The following is a 7,295-nucleotide window of genomic DNA, read 5'->3' on the forward strand; positions in this document are numbered from 1 at the left end:
AAAAAAAGAATAATTAGGCTGTGATTTACTCCGGTAGTCAACTTACATTAACAATTTTCCCCCATGTTTATGTAATTCTGGCAAAATCAAATAATATATACAGTACTCATAAATGCTGGGCTAGATTTAGTAAAGACAATTTCCTACACTACATCCAGGACATTTCTCTCTGCTTTCTGTTCTAATAAGACAAGCAAGTTGTTCTGTGTAAGGAGGGAATATGATTGTCATCTGTGGCCTCCTCGGTTGGAATTTTAGTGCAGTCTTCAATGAGGGTCATGGAAGGATTAGATTTTTAATTTTTTTTAAGCCGTCATCCTCCTGTATCCTCCTGTACAAGCTGTATAGCCTGCCTGCTCTCTGGGAATGGTTTAACCCACATCCTAACCCTTCTTCCCAGGGAGAAAGTGTACATCCTGCAAACTCTCAGTGCCAGAAGCCATCATGCAGTGTTGGCTCTGCAGTGGATGCACAGCTCCCAGCTCAGTACAAGTGAATTTGAGATTGGATCTCTAGCCACAGCTGGAACAAATGGGGAAGGATGTTTAAGATCCCTAAAGTTATACTCCTAAAGTTGTGTTCCTGTTTTTAAATAAGTATCTCTTCCAACTCCTCTAGAACTGGACTGCTGTCTACATTAACTGAATAAATAGGGATCTGGGAGCCAAACCAGTCACCAAGGTATGAAACTGTCAGCCTCAGGCACTGAGAACAGAAGAATGAGTAATGGAAGACGAAGATGGAAGAACAACAGAACCAAAGGAAGTAGAATTGGTGATGATAACAGAGACAGAAGGTGTTCAAAGTCATGTGGATTCCAGAACTAGAAGCCAGAGGCAAAGTCAAATTTACCTGAGTCAGTTTGCTCAGACAGCACTGCCCCAGCACTGCCCTTTGCCCAAAAACCCATCCTGGCACTTCTGAACCAAGCCTCTCCTGTGATTCCGTCAGGGAGCATCATCAACACACAGAACACTCAAGCTTTCAATTAAAAAGCATCATTGCTGAAAGCATTACCCCAAATCTTTCAAGGACTCCATCCCGATTGGGCTCTGCCATGTTATAAATTCACAATGAGGAGGAACTTCCCTGACTTTTTTTCCCATCATTATTTATGAATAGGCAAACCAAATGGAAGAGTAAGCCCAGTGTCACACACTAGAGTCACTCGTGCTTTGCTCCCAGTGGCACCATGGCAGAGGAGCTGCTCCAGTTCTCTTGGGGTGGCCCAAGGGTGCCTTATCATACCAAAACCCTTCTGCTCTGTCAGCAAGGGTACACAACAGTTCTTATAAGCAAAAATGATTGGTTTAATATTTTCTCACTAGTTTTAGCCACAGAGCAGTTTCTTTCTAGGTCTGCCTAAACCTTGTCTAACCTTTAAGACTATTCTTTCCCATGTGACCCATGAGAGTTGCACGAAATGAGAAATATACCCAAACAGTAGCTGCAGAAAATACACAGAAATAACTCGTTTTCACTGAGATGGGTTCATTTGTGAGTTCTGACTTTCCCCTGAACCTTCTCCCCTGAAGGACTGGAACAGTAATACCAGTACAATAATACTTTTTCTCCTGAAGTGGAGTAAATCAGTTCCTCAATCTCAGTAGCAAAGTGAAAATTAAGATGAAAAGGAGTAAAGAATGCAGAAAACCCCTATTACTCCAGAATAATACAATTTGCTGCTGATCCTCAGTTGCTAAGACAGGCACATCAATTATTTATAGAACCCAGAGTGTGAAATATGAAGTATTTCAGCCTGGGACACCACGAAGGTAAAACCAGGAACACGATCCTGTCAGCACTGGCAGACAAGGACAGAATAGGCAAGCACAGAATATTTCTACACAGATTACCCTTTTTATTGAACTACAAATTGCAAAAGGTCTCTATGAAGTGCCACTTTCAGTGTTAAGTGAGCTGCATCCTGCTTTTGACAGTGTCAGTCTGTATTTAATGTTTATTTAACATTTATCTAAAGGGCCACCTCTGCCAGGGAAACAATGTACAGTAAGTCAGCATAACTTCACCTGAATATTTACAGGAAGCCCAAGATCTTCTCCTGGATCTGTGCTTATGTCATCAACAGCCTGTCACACACGCTGTAAAACCTGCTCCACGTGACCAAACTTTGCCAATAATCAAAATTCCAATTTATGTTCTCAGTAGCGATACCAGAAGTTTATCTGCACAAAAGCACTTGTATGGTTTATAGCAAGTTTGTTGAAAGCAAGTATCTGGACTAAAACTCCCAGCCAAGGTTGCAGTGAAAGGTTGTTCATAGTTCATCGGAGGAAGTAACCTGTACTATTCAAAAACATCCACAATTTCTTGGGGAAAAACCCAAAGCAAACCAAATAAAACCCCACAGACAAAATCAGAAAACCTCGAAGCCCCAGCTTCTAGTAAAAGCCATTGATACATGACACAGCCTTGCTAAAATGCTTTGGTGGGTCCATGCAATATTCTACCTCAAATCAAGTATTTCAAAAATGGAGGAATTGTAAGTGCATCTCCTCCTCCTGCCTTGCCCCCAGCTCTGAGGGCAAGAGTTTCAAATACAGTGACTAAGAAATTACAGAAGAGGACTAGTGCTGAACTTTCAGATCAAAGGATACAAGGCAGTGATTCACCTTCCTTGCCTGACTGCTTGCGAGACGTGGGCTAAACACGAACAGTCAGGTGCTCTGAAAAGCTCCACCTCAGTAAGAGAACTTGCATCAGCAGTGAGGCTACAGGACCCCAAACAATGTGACTCTCCCTTAGACAGGCTCCCTCGCTCAAGAGCTCTGTCTGTCAGCCCATGTCACCAGAGGGGTGACACACACCACCTCCCACTGCTGCCAGTGCTCACCGATGCCAGTGTTTGCAGGACAACCATCAGATCAGAACAGGCATTGCCCATTGCTTCCCTACAACTGAAAACCTGAATGCTGACACAACTGCGGGAAAAACCAAAAAACCACAAGCTAGCCCAGCAGGCAACTGTCTGTCCCCAGGGTCACACCAAATACCATGTGCTGGAAGGAAGCAGAAGCAGCGAGGACTTGGCAGCGCCCGAAGCACAACGCCTGCAGAAGTGATTGTGCTGATGCCAAATCTGGTCCTTTCGGAGCTTTCCAGCCACTGCTGAGCGGACAGCACGTCTTGCAATGCTGGGGCTGGCAATGGCAGTGCTGAGCACAGCTAGTGGCCACTGGCCACCTTAAAGCACCAGCACTGTGTGTCTGCCCTGAGTCAACGTTTAACAGCATGAGCGGTAAAATAACACATCTATTGAGCTCTCAAAACTGCAGCAAACAGTGAAAAGCCTCCCTGTTCCACATTTCACCTGGCCTTGTGGGTGCTGTAGCCACCACTGCTCCATGCTGGCTGGGCTCCAGGGCCCCAAACAGGGACTAGGAGGAACAAGGAATGGCTACACGACCTGGCTCTGGGGAACCAGCACTCCTGGTGGGACATGGGTCCTGCCAGCACTGGCTGTTCTCCAGTTTTACAGACTCAAAGCTCTCCAGACTGATGGTGAAGAATTTTGAAACCCAAAGAGTACAACAGATTCACGTCCAAGTTTATGTAAATAGCTGAAAAATACATCAACAGCCTTCACATACACATATCCAGAAAAACAACAAACAAAACTATCAGATCTCCCAAAATACGGATTGACAACAACAGAAACTTGCTAATTACTATTTTAACTATCCTTGAATTCTCATCTCTGGTGTTATTAAACTAAAAATTATATAATCATGTATTTGAACTGTAGGACAGCTTATACAAGTTAGGACCATTCCAAATGAGTCAATCAGTGTTTCAGAGTATATTTAGCAAATATTTTGAACACAGGCAGAGCAAACAGCTCTGTCCCTGACAGGCTCTTGTCATATTGGGCTGGAAGGCTCCAAGGAGACCAAGAGCTCTGGTTGGCCAAATGGCACAAACACCTAAACTACAGGGACTTCTTCCCTGATTGCTGTTTTGAAAACAACACTTCCAGCAGAAACTATTATTTATATATATCGACCCTTTACACAGTACTGACAAGTTACTCTGCTTGCCCCAGAAATACCCTGTGTCCCACACAGCTGCTGCCAGAGAGAGACGAGAGGCAGGGGCAACAAGCAGATCATCACTGCAAACCTGGAACAGTTACAAGGAGAACATTTGCTTTTGACTTTTGAGGGATTTAAGTCAGCCTGCACAAACAAGCATGAAAATATCCCAAGGAGAGCTACACAACTAATGAAGATTTTCTTGCTTCTCATCAGTTGCTTCAGCCACTTCTGCTGCCACTGGATGAGCGTAACAAAGCCTTTCTACTGCGTGATGCTCTGCAGGTAAATCTGCCTCTTACCTCCCCAAGTCCCCAGGTGGACTCTCAGAGAGAATTTCTCAGAATGAAAGAGGCAATAAGAAGTGTTTCCTCTGGGCATCTCAACAGCATTATCACAAAATGCAGTAACAGGCACCAGAGTAGCAGAGAGCGAATCAGCCCTGTCAAAGGCACCTGTTTGCAGAACACTCCCAACACTGCAGCCGTGTGCACCTGCCCAGGGGCATGGCCACAGCAGGAACAGGCCATGGCTGACTGACCGACCCTCTGGAGCGCAACACTGGCTGCAAATGGACTGGTCCAGTGCAGCTCTCATTTCTGTTTTTGCCCTCAGCACAACCACGGCAGCAGAGGCCTGGAGTGACGGCTGGGCTGGTGGGGCAGGGAGAACTGCTGCATCTGCCAGAGGACGCATGCAGGGACAGGGTGGAAAGGACAACTCCCACGGGTTTTAGGTACAGAATGATGCCATGTTGGGGCAAACCCGAGCAAAGAGAGAGCAGGTCAGGAGTGAGAGGCGGCACTGGGACTTCATGCAAAACAGAGGAGGAGGGAATTCAGAACACTGAGCTCCGGTTTGAGGGGGTGTGCCGTTTGCCTCGTGAGGAAAGGTACCCCACAAAGTCCCACAGGCTCTGAAATGCACTCAATTAGCTGTTCCTTTTACCTTTTTGTTCTACCCAGCATTTCTTCAAGAGCACTGTCATCTCTGGCTTTGGCATCCTACTCATCATCTATGAATTCATGTTGCCGTTTCCTCCCTGAAAGGAAAAATCCCATAGTCAATCATTTGCTACACAGAGGAAAGGACAAATCTGACAGTATTTTTGCCACTCTTAAAGTTCAAAGACCACCTTGCTCCTTGAGCAGACAACACTGCAAGTTGTGCTCTTGGCTATGGTGTCATTCAGCCATAATCAATCAGTGTGTGTTCACTTCAGAAACTTACCCTGAATTTACCTGTAAGCAGCTGAAAAGCTGTCAGTGCCTCAGCCCTGTCTGGAGAGAAGGAGCAGGGCAATGATTTGCTCAGACTAAAAAAATTCCCAACAACAAGAAGAGAGACTATCCAGGCAGATATCTTTATTTTACTTTAAAACATTCTGAAACTGTTAATCTATATGAAGGAGAAGCAATACAAGACTGAGAAAGCATGTTTAATGTTAGGGAAGCCTTCACATCACATGAGCCAAATTAAAAATAAGACTAAACACAAGTGTACAAAGCAGAGACAACAAAAATCAATTTTCTCAAAGATATAACATGAGGGACTCCCACAGGGGCCAGCAAATTCTGGAAGGGAGAAAGAGATTATATTTATGGGAGGAGATTCAATAAGCATTCTTTTCCCATAAAGCTAGTGATGGAGAATTGTCACTGCTTCATAGACACCCTGTACACATTTCAGGACAACAGTAACAGGAAATCAATAGCACCTTTTATACGTGTAAAGACATTATCTCTCTGGACTCCTAATACTAACAAATGGGGCCAAGAAAGACCTTTACTAGAATTTAGCAGTCAGCATTACTCTGGCTGAGAACAGAGGGCAGGATGCTGGTCTACATCCTTAGATTTTTAGATTTTTTTTTTTTTTTTTGAAAACTAACTCTGCTCAGAGCGTCACCCTCGACTGGTGCCCAGGAGCCCCCAATGACAATCCATCACAAGTCTAACAGTGCTGAGCCCCGGCACTGTCACCCCATTGCAGACATCCCCTCCAGCTGATGCTGTAGTCATTACAGGCAGGAGCTTTGTCAGGGGGTAATTTGACAGCTTTGACAAGCCCGGCTGAATTTATGGCACTTTCTAGTTTTTCCCTCCATTGAGCTGCAGTGGAACTAAAGTTAATATTAGCAAAATCGCTCTGCGTGGGGGCAGGTTCCCAGCACTGACTTCGTGATCCCAGTCACTGAGAGAATCTGCTACACTGGGCCCCTCACAGTGTCCCCTGCCACCCTCAGGGACACAGGGGGTCAGCTCCATCCAGCCCACTTGTGAGAGCAGATTCCATGATGAAGGTCTCTGGTATCTCTGGCTCTATCACAGCAGTGGTGAATCACCACTAGTAAGGCTACTCACAGCTTCCTAGAGAGCACTGAAGCAGCAGCCACGGTGTCACAGGTCTGACACCGCACGCTCAGCTAAACCCAGGACCTGAGTCCTGGGGGCTGCTTCTCTGGCTGCAGGGACTGGGTCCCACACAGCACCACAAAGCTTCCACCTGCAAGTACCAATGTGGGAAGAGGAATACTGCACCCCAAGCCAAACCCTGGCAAGTCAGTAAAGCACAAATGAGTACTTTTCTTTTTTTTCTTCCTTTTTCCCATCAGATTGCTTTTTGCCATAGATGTTACATTTCCTCTGTTATAATGCAGGGTTTTAAAGAGTTCTCTCTACAAGCTTAGAAAGCACAGTTCATATTTAGCTCCCTAAAGTCGTAGTTCTCTCTTCCTATATTTCTCTGCCAAGATGTGACACCTGTGGAACGTTCCCAAAAAATTCCCCTGAATCATCTGTGATGCAAGGGAACAGCAGCCAGCGTTGGCAACGAGCAGCTGGGTCTTTTAGGAAAGCATTAGATCAATCTGGTGAGGGGAAGGATCCCCAGTAACTCTGGCACTAACATCCCCAAGGACCACAAAGCTCCCAAATCAGTTAGAAAAAGAGCATAATTACGACAGGACCAAAACCCAGGGGAAATAGTGTTGCCATGGCAACTGACATCCTCACAACTCGAATCTCCTTTGCATTCTTGCACAGACTCAATGACTCCTAAACCACGTGGAAAAAAATCTGTCTAGCAGGTGGGTTCATTGAGGAAAAGCAGTGCTAGAGGTGCTTCCCCGCAGAACAGACCCATTTCCACATGGTCTCTCAGAAAGGGAGCCTTTGTGCACCTCTTTTTCCAAGCATTGCATCTCACTCACCAGGAGTGCAGAGGAACTGCTGTAACATGATC

This window comes from Aphelocoma coerulescens, chromosome 21 (genome assembly GCF_041296385.1).
Source record: "Aphelocoma coerulescens isolate FSJ_1873_10779 chromosome 21, UR_Acoe_1.0, whole genome shotgun sequence".
In the NCBI taxonomy this organism is placed as follows: domain Eukaryota; kingdom Metazoa; phylum Chordata; class Aves; order Passeriformes; family Corvidae; genus Aphelocoma; species Aphelocoma coerulescens.